Raw genomic sequence first — 11450 nt, forward strand, 5'->3', positions numbered from 1 at the left:
ATACACTGGAAATCATTTTTATAGAAAGATTATAGGAAAACGATTTTATTTGTTACCGAATTTTTAATTATTGATTGTAACCTTAATTAGTTAGAAAGATTATAGGAAAAATATTACAAATTTTGCCAATTTCAGTTCACCAAAACTCTCGCCCAAATTAAATCGATTACTACACAAAAAATGCCGAATTTAACTCCAAAAATCTCGCCCTACTCTGATACACCGAAAATTATTTTTTAGAAAGATTATAGGAAAAAGATTTTATTTGTTACCGAATGTTTAATTATGGATTGTAACCTTAATTAGTTGAAATATTATAGGAAAAATATCACAAAAATTCCCGATTTCAGTTCGCCAGAAATCTCGCCCAAATCAAATCGATTATACGAATAGTATTGAAATATTCCTTCAATTATACGAAATAGTATTGAAATATTCCTTCAATTAATTTTGGTTTTTTGTTTATCATATTGTTCATTTTCAATTTGTTATTGAATGTTTTATTTAGTTGCGTTTTTTTCGCTTCTTCCCTTTTTATAGTTTTATATTTATCCTTCAAATATTAGAGAATATTAGATAGAATAAGATAATAGGAAAGTTGTTATCTATGTTAAATTGTTAATTTGTACTCGATAGTGTTATTGCTATCTTACATTAATGTTACTTTTTTTTTTACCATAAGCAACTCCAAATGTTCTTTTATAGCAGGACATCTTGATGTATACTTCGTATTGAATGCCATGTGTCATAACCAGGTGAAAGACTATATATTGAAATATTATAACCACATATTATCATAATCATATATTATATTTGCCAAACTGTATTGTTAAGAATTGTAAATTTACATCAAATAACAATAGTGTGATTTCCGTTAAATTTGACAGCTGTAATTTGAATACTATCCTCAATATAACTTCAAAAAACAACATCTCCCACAAAATTAAGAAAAAACGGGATTCCTTTCCAATTAGAAAATTAACATATTAATTTGGCCAAATTCATTCAAAATGATTTCGATTATGATTATTCCAATTGTGATTATCCTCATTAACGTCAAAAAAGATTCCTTTCCCATTAATATTCGAATGAGTATATTGGACAGGAGTACTCCATATTGCTCCCTCCGTCAAAATTATTTGTTTATCTTTGATATTCTTTGTGAGGCGTCTTTTAATCAAAGGTACAAAAATAAATGAATTGGACGAAGAGATTATCTTCCAAGAAATGTAACTAACACAGATTGATTGAATAATTTATTGGAGACGAGTTAGATAGAGGTTAATATTGAATTCGTATAAATTGATATATTAAATAAATCATCCTTTGATTCATCTTTTTTGTGCTCTAATCTACTCTTTACAGTACTTCTTTTAACTTGCAGTTACTCTAATTAAGGTTGATTTACAAATATATATCTACCATATAATTTTACACAGGTAGTAATATAACACTAACCAATGACGTAGAAATTCACAACGGTTATGGTTGTATTTACCACCTTTTTAATACTTCACATTATAAATGCATAGTTGGTATTTCTTAAGATGGGGTTAAATAACACTGTACTTGGATGGATCAGACAAGCTTATTATTAATCCCTAGATATTATGCTTTTTTTCCTATGTGTTTTATTTGATCCGTTTTAAGTTGAAGACGGGGTATTAAAATTTAGAACGTAAACATTGATATGCCAATGGGGTAGGAAAACCATTTTATACATCTTTACTTAAATGCGTATGAGAACAAAAACATTGATACGTCAACAGGGTAGGAAAATAACATGTGTCGCATTGCAATAGTTTCAATTTCTGTAATAACAATTGGGTAAATAAAATATGAAGTTTCATACTCCCTTGAGTCCTTTCGTCCCGATCATTCGTTTGCCTTTGGTATGGACACAAATGCCAAGAAAGGAGGAGGGGGTCAATTATTAAATAACAAGTGAATCAAATTGAGTGTAGAGTATCAAATTGCTTATCAAAGACATTCCTAAAATATAAAGGCACACAATTGATTGAGACAACCCAAAATGGAATAAGCAAACAAATGAGCGAGACAAAGGGAGTTTCATGTAAGGAGTTACTTATCCATTGTTTTACACAATTCGGGTTCAGATCAAGATTTGGTCCTGAATTTTGGTGTCGGGAAGGGTTATTCGGATCAGCTCAATTTTGACAAGTCTAAGTTACCTGAGCCACTTACTTTGACTACTTGCCAATAACTTGTCAAAAGTCGAGAAAAAAATCATAGAATATGGACTAAAAAAACCATAGTATTAAAAGTGTATGGGTAATAGACAAAGTGAAATTTTCTAAAATCTAATAATTTACTAAATCCAAAAAATATGTAAGTTGTTACTTTTAATAATACTTTCTGTTTCCACCCGTGCAGTGCACGGGTTCAAAAACTAGTTATGATAAAATAAAATAAAGGAGGGTCTGTAATACTACGGTTTTCTAAGTCTTTGGGTACTCTATCGAGTGGGGCTTACTCTGTCGAGTAAGTAAGTTATTTTACGAAATAATGTTCTGTCTGATGGGTACTCGATCGAGTAAGTGTGGCACTCGATCGAGTAAGGGTCACTCGATTGAGTAAGTGACTTACTCGATCGAGTAACTGCGTATTACGGGTTGTTTTAGCCGGGTTTTGTTATTAACGCGAGATTAATATAAAAGGCTTCCGTCATTATTCTTAATCATTTTATTTCTTAAAACCTCTCAAGAGAAGAGAAAAGAGTTACGTAGTTCGCATTCGTCACGTAATTAACAAATCCCAAAGGCTAAGGTGGTCGGATCGTCGTGTGCTTTACGCCGTTGAGTTCGTCGTGTCGAGGGTAAGATCCTTGTATAGTTTTTATATTGTTTCGTCAATTTTGGTTAAACCCTAATTGGGTAGATTTGGGGGTTTTGGGTGTTTGATTGGCTTAGTAGTAATTGCATGATTGTATATGTGATTATAAGAGGAGATTTCGTAGAAGAGCATTTTGATTAGCTGCTTGTGACGGTCTTGTGATGGCTTATTCCAGGTAGGTTTCTCTACTCAGTATTAATTACATGGCATTGTTTGTGTTGATGTTGTTGTCGTTGTTGTTGATTGATTCTTTTATTGTTGGCACCGGTTGTTGGTAAGTGTTGTTTGTATAAGATGATTGATTGATAACTGTCTGTGACCTTCGGGGTGCGTCCCTGACTGAGTGGAGTCACTTACGGGAGTGGCTTCACGCCCTTGATCCGCCTTCTGTGGAACCCGCCACAGAAAGGATGTGCACATTAATGAACATGAGTTTATCGCTCGATGGAGATGAGCGGGGCTTAGGTGGGAACGGCTGCGGCCCCCCACTGGCGGCGAGGAGTATCTGTTGCGATGGGTACTCTGGCAGGGCTACACACTTCGGTGTGTAATCAGAAATATGGAGATAGGGTGGAGTTGTGGAGATTGAGATGTGTTGTTTGAGTTGTTTATAATATGGTTTCATTGCAGCTGTTGTTTTTATGTAATTAGTACTAATCCCGTTTAAATGTTTTAAAAACTGTGGTGATCCATTCGGGGGTGGTGAGCAGTTATTGAGCAGGTATGAGACGATGTGCATGGGATAGCTGGGATGAGTCACCACGTTGCTGTTTTAGAAGTCTTCCGCTGTGTCGAACACCTTTAGTTGTTTAGTATTTGATAGTTTTGAGAACCTTTGTATTTTCTTTTATCAGTTTCGGTTTTGGTTGTATCGCTTTAAACTTTATTATTATTAAAGTACGTTTCGTTATTGTCTATTTGATTATCGTTGCCTCGGGTAACCGAGATGGTAGCACTCCCATGCCTTAAGTGGTCCTGGTAAGGCACTTGGAGTATGAGAGTGTTACAAAGTGGTATCAGAGCGACGATCTTGAAACCTGTAACTAATGAACCCAATGAATCTAGAGAGTCAAAATAAAATGAACCCGGGTAGAAGTTGTAGGAGCTAATGTAAAGACTTGGGAGACGTCCTAAAGTCGCGAATTCGCTCTACTACTTTGAACCTGTCACTAGGGGGTGTCATGGGATCGCTATGTGTTTACTAATGTTCTATTGCGTATGTTGGATGATGTGTTGTATAGAAATGTTGGAAAATGATGAAGTGGTTATATGATAAAGTGTTGTGAATAAGCATGTTGCATGATAGTTGGTTAAAAATGTTGTTTGGAATTGTTGGAAAGGTATATGAGAATGATGAATGATGTGGTGCAAAAACGGGAGTAGTTCATATATGAGAATATGTTATGAATAATGATGTTGCAGGATGGATGATTTATAATGTGGCATAATAGTAACATGTGAATAGTATGTTGTGTCGTATACGTATATTTTGTTTGCGTAAAGTTGTATAATAAGTTTATGTACTTGTCCACTATTGTTCATATGTATATGTTGTATGAAGTGTGTAGTTATAATGAATGAATTGGTTGGAAAAGATTAAGTAATTGCATAAGAATATGAAATTCATATGTGGAACATGTTTATGTGAGTAGTGGATTTTATAATGTTGCCATGTTAGTAATATGGGAATGGGAAATTTTATGTTGTATGTCATGCTATTATTTTTGCGTAAAGTTATAGAATAAGAGTATGTGGGTAGTACATGATTGATAAGTTGAATAATATATGTGCATAGGGATGTTGTTGTTTGGATTTTGTAGATAATAAGATGTGGTTAGGGGTACTGGTTTTATGAGTTTTAGATTGGTTTTGTTTGCTTGGTTGTTGTTTAAGTTGTTTGGAAGTAAAAATGAAATAGTTATGTTGTCTGATCACAGCGAAGTTGTATTTAAACTGTTATAACTTGAGATGCATAAATGATTTTAATGTGATTCCAATTGGAGGTGATAGCTTGTTCTTTTACGATTCTAACTATAGGTCACACGCCCAAAATGACCAAGAAACGAGTGAGATATAACTGTTTTACGAAAATTGGACAGTGCTGAGAAATGCGTAGGGTACTCGATCGAGTGGCCCTCACTCGATCGAATGCACCTCTTGTTACCCGATCGAGTGAGGCATGGAGCATGAGTTATATGTGGTTGTGATAGATAGTGGAAAAAGAAAAGGAAGATTGCTAAGGCTTATTGAGGCATGGAGCATGTTTTGTGAGATGAGAAGAGTGATATGATTGTGTGTTAAGTAATGTAAAAGTAAGTGAATGTGGGCAAGGGATGATGTGAGTCTAAGGAACGTGAGAATGAAAAGATTGAAAGGAAGGATGTAGATAGTAGCAACTTGAGATGTGTAAGGAATTATGGAGAGAGATGGTTAGATTGTGTTGGTTAAGAATGTATGTAATGAAAGGTCGTTGTAGAGGGATGGAGAAGAGTGATATATAGTGAACTTAGTGGAGACATGCCGCGACATGGATTTGCAGATAGTGAGTGAGTTTGGGAATTTGTATTATCAAGAGGTGAAACTAATGTTTGATTTCCTTGGGAAATTAACGGTATGAAATGAGTTTTGGGATTCTAGGGGAAAAAAAAGTGATTGGTGATGAGTGTGAGTGATAGCATGAGATGGTCTGGACTGATTGGTGATAAGTGTGAGTGATAGCATGATAAGAGAAGATCCATGGTAAGAAAGAGTGAGATGATACTGATATGAAATAATGGGATTCGAGTTTTGGAGCAATGAGAAGGTAACCGGAGCACTAAAGAGTTAGATAGAAGTAATAAGGAGTTGAACTATTAATTGGTATTGTTGAGTGTAAAGAGAAAAGAAGGATAAAAAGTAATCTGAGAAAAATGTTGACCGAAGTTATGTGATATAGAAGTAATGAATCGTCGAGATGTGTGATACTATCATGAGGATTCGAGTTAACGGTTATGTAGGGGTTCCAGGACGACATGTTAATCATGAGTTTCGAGGAATTAAGGAAAGTAAAAAGCTTGGTGAAGAATTTGCACGATAGGAGATCTTGGTGGTGAGTTGGGTGACGATACAATTAAGGATAGTATTGGGAAGAAGGTTGAGGTAAATTTTGTTGGTGGATTTGATGTCGTTATTTGGAATGCTAACCGAAGATAGGAAATGAACTGTTATATTTAGAGGTGAGTGGAAGATATTTGTTGTACGAGCAGTGGTGGTATTGTGGTGTTGTCACTAGTGGTTAAGGGTGATGATAGATAAGAAAGATAGCAATTCTAAAGAGGTTGATCTTGTATAGGCCGGATTGATATGTACGGTTATGAGGAAGTATAAGACGTGGTCTTAGGAGGCGGTTGCTATTAGTTGAGTATTAGTTGTATGGTTATATTTGGTAGGGGGTGATGGTTATGTGAATGGGAGAGTATGTTATGAGGGGGATACGAGTTAAGCTCGGGCGAGAGGTAACCTTTATCAAGAGGTAACTTACGTGTTCAGGATTGACTAGTTGGATGTGATTACGGGTCTATGATGTGTATAAATGTTTGTGTGAGGTTCTGACCTCACGAGAAATGGTATGGTGTGATAGTTATAAAGTTGTTATATGAATATTTTGTGATATATGTTGGGTACGGTAAACTAATGGAATGATGTTCAAAAGTGATAGTTTGGGTGATCTGGCATGGTTAGTTATACTTGTATGTATATTCATGATATATTTTTATTCCGTGAAAAGGTATGGATGATATTCATGAGATTCTTGTCTGTTTATTCCGTATAATATGTTCTGTTGTGATCTAGTAAAGCAGTTTTGAGTAAGTTTTCTTGTCCGGAAAGTTATATTGAGTCAGTGTTTATGGGAATTGTATGTGGTTGTGATGTCTATCGATGTGGTTGTTGTGCCTCGGGTGGTGATCCGGGCACGGTATTTCGTGTTGTGATGCGGGTATTTTCGCGTTGCGGTGCGGTTGTTGGTGGCGGTGTTGCGATGCCGTCATTGGTTGTGGTGGAATAGGCGGGATGATTACGATTCGAGTTTCGAAAATACATACCAGTTATACATAGATTGTTGTTTTGTTTGCTGCTGTTTCCTGTGAGTTTTAGTTTTGATAGATAGACGGTTGTTTTGTTTATTGATGTTTCTTAACAGTTTTAGCTTGGGCGTGAGGGTAGAGTATGATATGGAAGAGAGTTGTGTATGTTTCTGTTGCCGGCATGGTATAGCGATATTCTGTTGATGGGACACAGTTGTGAGAGGTTGTTACAGTAAGTTTGATCTTGTTTTAAGATGAGGCATTGGAGACATAGTAATGGCAAGTGAATGGTGGAACATGTGTTGTACTGATCTGAAAGCTGCAAGTGGTTCATAATATTTTATTGGGACAGTGAGTATAGGGTGTTGGAAATTAGTATCATGTTAAGTTATGGATGAGTTTTGCGGTAATGAAAGAAAAGAACTTGAGGATCTAGTGTGAGTGTGTGTAATAATTGTGGGTCGTGAGTTACGAGTATGGAGATAGGTGCATGTATAGAGGACTATGTCATTTTGGCGGTAATAGGGAAAAGTTGAAGTTTTGGTTAAGTTAAAGATTTGTTGGTATAGGTTAGGTGGTGTGCCGAGTGAATTGAGGTATGAGAATTATTTAAGTAAGAGAGCCTTGGATATAGGAATGGTGAGTGTTTAGATTATAGGCGGTTATCTTTGACTTGCGGTGGTGATGAGGATAATGAGAAGATATAGCTAAGGATTTAGTATTAATGATTTACGAGGACGTAACATTTATCTTAAGAGGAGTAGGATGTGATAAAAGAGAGTTTCATGGTTGTGCATGTTGTAGTATAATTGGAAGTAGAGTGTTGGTGTAGCATAAATGATGGATCTTTGTTGTGATTGATTTTATTAAAGGTCATGGCCGTGCTTGTAGTAGTGTGATGTTTAGGAGTGTGAGAATATTTTGATAGTGTTGACAGTTGGATGTTGATGTTTATGAGTTCGATAGTGTTGACAGTTGGATGATGAGGTTATGAGTGTGAGTAAACTTCGAGGACGAAGTTCCTTTTAAAGGTGGTAGAATGTAACATTCCGTATGATGTTATGTGTATCTGGATATTGGTTTTTCTAGTGGATGATAGGTTACGGACCTAGCAGCGTTTGTAGATGGTAGGCTTAGTTGGTGGAGTTGGTGTTAAGAGTTCATGTTTGATAGGTTGGGGTTTTGTTTTGAGTCCTTAGTTGCTTTGTTATGTCTTAATCGAGTTAGTATGTTTGTCTTGGGTATGGGTTGAACTTCGGGGACGAAGTTCCTTTTAAGGAGAGAAGACTGTAATACTACGGTTTTCTATGTCTTTGGGTACTCTATCGAGTGGGGCTTACTCTGTCGAGTAAGTAAGTTGTTTTACGAAACAGTGTTATGTCTGATGGGTACTCGATCGAGTAAGTGTGGCACTCGATCGAGTAAGGGTAACTCGATCGAGTAAGTGACTTACTCGATCGAGTAAGTGCGTATTACGGGTTGTTTTAGCCGGGTTTTGTTAATAACGCGAGATTAATATAAAAGGCTTCCGTCATTATTCTTAATCATTTTATTTCTTAAAACCTTTCAAGAGAAGAGAAAAGAGTTACGTAGTTCGCATTCGTCACGTAATTAACAAATCCCAAAGGCTAAGGTGGTCGGATCATCGTGTGCTTTACGCCGTTGAGTTCGTCGTGTCAAGGGTAAGATCCTTGTATAGTTGTTATGTTGTTTCGTCAATTTTGGTTAAACCCTAATTGGGTAGATTTGGGGGTTTTGGGTGTTTGACTGACTTAGTAGTAATTGCATGATTGTATATGTGATTATAGGAGGAGATTTCGTAGAAGAGCATTTTGATTAGCTGCTTGTGACGGTCTTGTGATGGATTATTCCAGGTAGGGTTTCCCTAATCAGTATTAATTACATGTCATTGTTGGTGTTGATGTTGTTGTCGTTGTTGTTGATTGATTCTTTTATCGTATTGACACCGGTTGTTGATAAGTGTTGTTTGTATAAGATGATTGATTGATAACTGTTTATGATCTTCGGGGTGCGTCCCTGGCTGAGTGGAGTCACTTGCGGGAGTGGCTTCACGCCCTTGATTCACCTTCTGTGGAACCCGCCACAGAAGGGATGTGCACATTAATGAATATGGGTTTATCGCTCGATGGAGATGAGCGGGGCTTAGGTGGAAACGGCTACGGTCCCCCACTGGCGGTGAGGAGTATCTGTTGCGATGGGTACTCTGGCAGGGCTACACACTTCGGTGTGTAGTCAGATATATGGAGATAGGGTGGAGTTGTAGAGATTGTGATGTGCTGTTTGAGTTGTTTATAATATTGTTTCATTGCAGCTGTTGGTTTTATGTAATTAGTACTGACCCCGTTTAAATGTTTTAAAAACTGTGGTGATCCATTCGGGGGTGGTGAGCAGTTATTGAGCAGGTATGAGACGATGCGCATGAGATAGCTGGGATGAGTCACCACGTTGCTTTTTTAGAAGTCTTCCGCTGTGTCGAACACCTTTAGTTGTTTAGTATTTGACAGTTTTGAGAACCTTTGTATTTTCTTTTATCAGTTTCGGATTTGGTTGTATCGCTTTAAACTTTATTATTATTAAAGTACGTTTCGTTATTGTCTATTTGATTATCGTTGCGTCGGGTAACCGACATGGTAGCATTCCCATGCCTTAAGTGGTCCTGGTAAGGCACTTGGAGTATGGGGGTGTTACAAGGTCACTAAAGTGGCTGCATTCTTTTAATAGAGTAGTTCTCGATGCAATTTCTTTTCGGGTCAACCATAAAAATCTTTCTATGGGTTGTCAATAAGGTCAAGCTTTGTATATTCAAACCCCATATATTTGTGTGGAGATCCTCTCCAGTTCACATAAAAACTGGAGGGTCCAGTACTGTCTTTCAGATTATGCCACGTGTATTATTATGGCATCAACAATTATAATTGCGAGTTAACCCTACAACAAGGACCCGAACTTCGACAAAATTTTGCGATAAGGACCCAAACGTTCGTTTAGAGACTTTAAGGACCTCATTTAGATTATTGGACAAATCTACCCTTCTAATATGTTTGTTGAATATTATTTCTATAAACAATGAAGAAAAATATAAAATAAAATAAGTCCAATTACTTTTCTTTTTCTTGAAAATTACATTAAACGTGCGTAAAGAACAATTTTATTCTTATCAAATACTTTCGTGTTTCAATTACTTTGGACATGCGTAAAATTACTTGTCAAACGGGTCGGGGCAGAATACATATCAAAAGATAGTTTTTAAATTTATCTTACTAATTATTTTATAATTAAAGGTTACATAATTTACATAAAAATGATTTTTTAATTGTATTTTAATTTAAAATACTAGAAATAATAAACAATTTAAGTATTATTTCAAATATAATGTGTAATATTAATATTTTAATAAAATTATTGAATTTTCTTTATTTTAACGGGTTGACCCGTTCGAGTCGGGTTTCGTCTAAATTAACGAGTCATTTTGGGCATGAACGTGTCGCGGGTTGAGATTTTTGGTTCTAGACCTTGGAAAAATTGGGCCGGATTAAATTTTAACAGATCTACTTATAGTCGTACTTGCTATCTTAACCTCATTTTTATGCAAAGTTTGTAAAAAAAATAATTTCAGTTGTATTAACAAGTAACAACAAACAGGTGTGAAAGTATTTTAAACTTTTTTTTTTGGGCAGCCGTAAAGTAAGCATTTAATACCTTTCTTTACACCTGCAAAAAAAAGAAAGCATTTTATACTGAAAACAAAGAAAAATACAAACTATTAATGTGTTTTTTTTATCACATAAATAAAACAAAATATTGACATGCAAGGGTATTTTAGTCAAATAAACAAATTGAGGTCCTTAACGTGTCTAAAACAAAGTTCAAGTCCTTCTCACAAAATTATGTTAAAGTTCGGGTCCTTATAGTATGGTTAACTCCTATAATTGCAGAGCAAAATTTATCCTTCAGCTTTTCATATGGTTTTCTTCATTTTTTTCTTCATATTTCTCAAACCTCATTCTACTTCTCTAACCTTTCGCATGCATCCTCAAGACCACAAATAATACTATACAACCACCAGTTGTATAATAAGCATTGTACAACCCTATACATTAATCTGAGCTCATGTGTAATTTTTCTGAGTTTTGTAAGAGTATATTTTTTTTTGTTTAGGTGTGTGAGTTCAAAAACTTTACAGCATAACTTGGATTCTTCTAAACAAAACTCAAAAACTTTAGTACACAGCTCGAATTTTGCATCATACAACTATATACAACAGGTTGTATAATCTGCCTCAAGACCTCAACCATTTGTTATTTTATGAATTTAATACATTAGCTTCAACCATACACATTTTAAACCAATAATAAAAGATAACAAATCCAACAATATAGAGATTCTAAGAAAATGAAAAAAAAACTTCAAATTTACGACTGAAAGTTCATTCATCTACTTTCAGAAGGAGACATGCGCCCAAAAAAAAAAAAATTTACCTGGCTTTGAAGAAATTATTTTAAAAAACAGTAC

The sequence above is a fragment of the Silene latifolia genome, unplaced genomic scaffold (genome assembly GCF_048544455.1).
Source record: "Silene latifolia isolate original U9 population unplaced genomic scaffold, ASM4854445v1 scaffold_79, whole genome shotgun sequence".
Classification (NCBI taxonomy): domain Eukaryota; kingdom Viridiplantae; phylum Streptophyta; class Magnoliopsida; order Caryophyllales; family Caryophyllaceae; genus Silene; species Silene latifolia.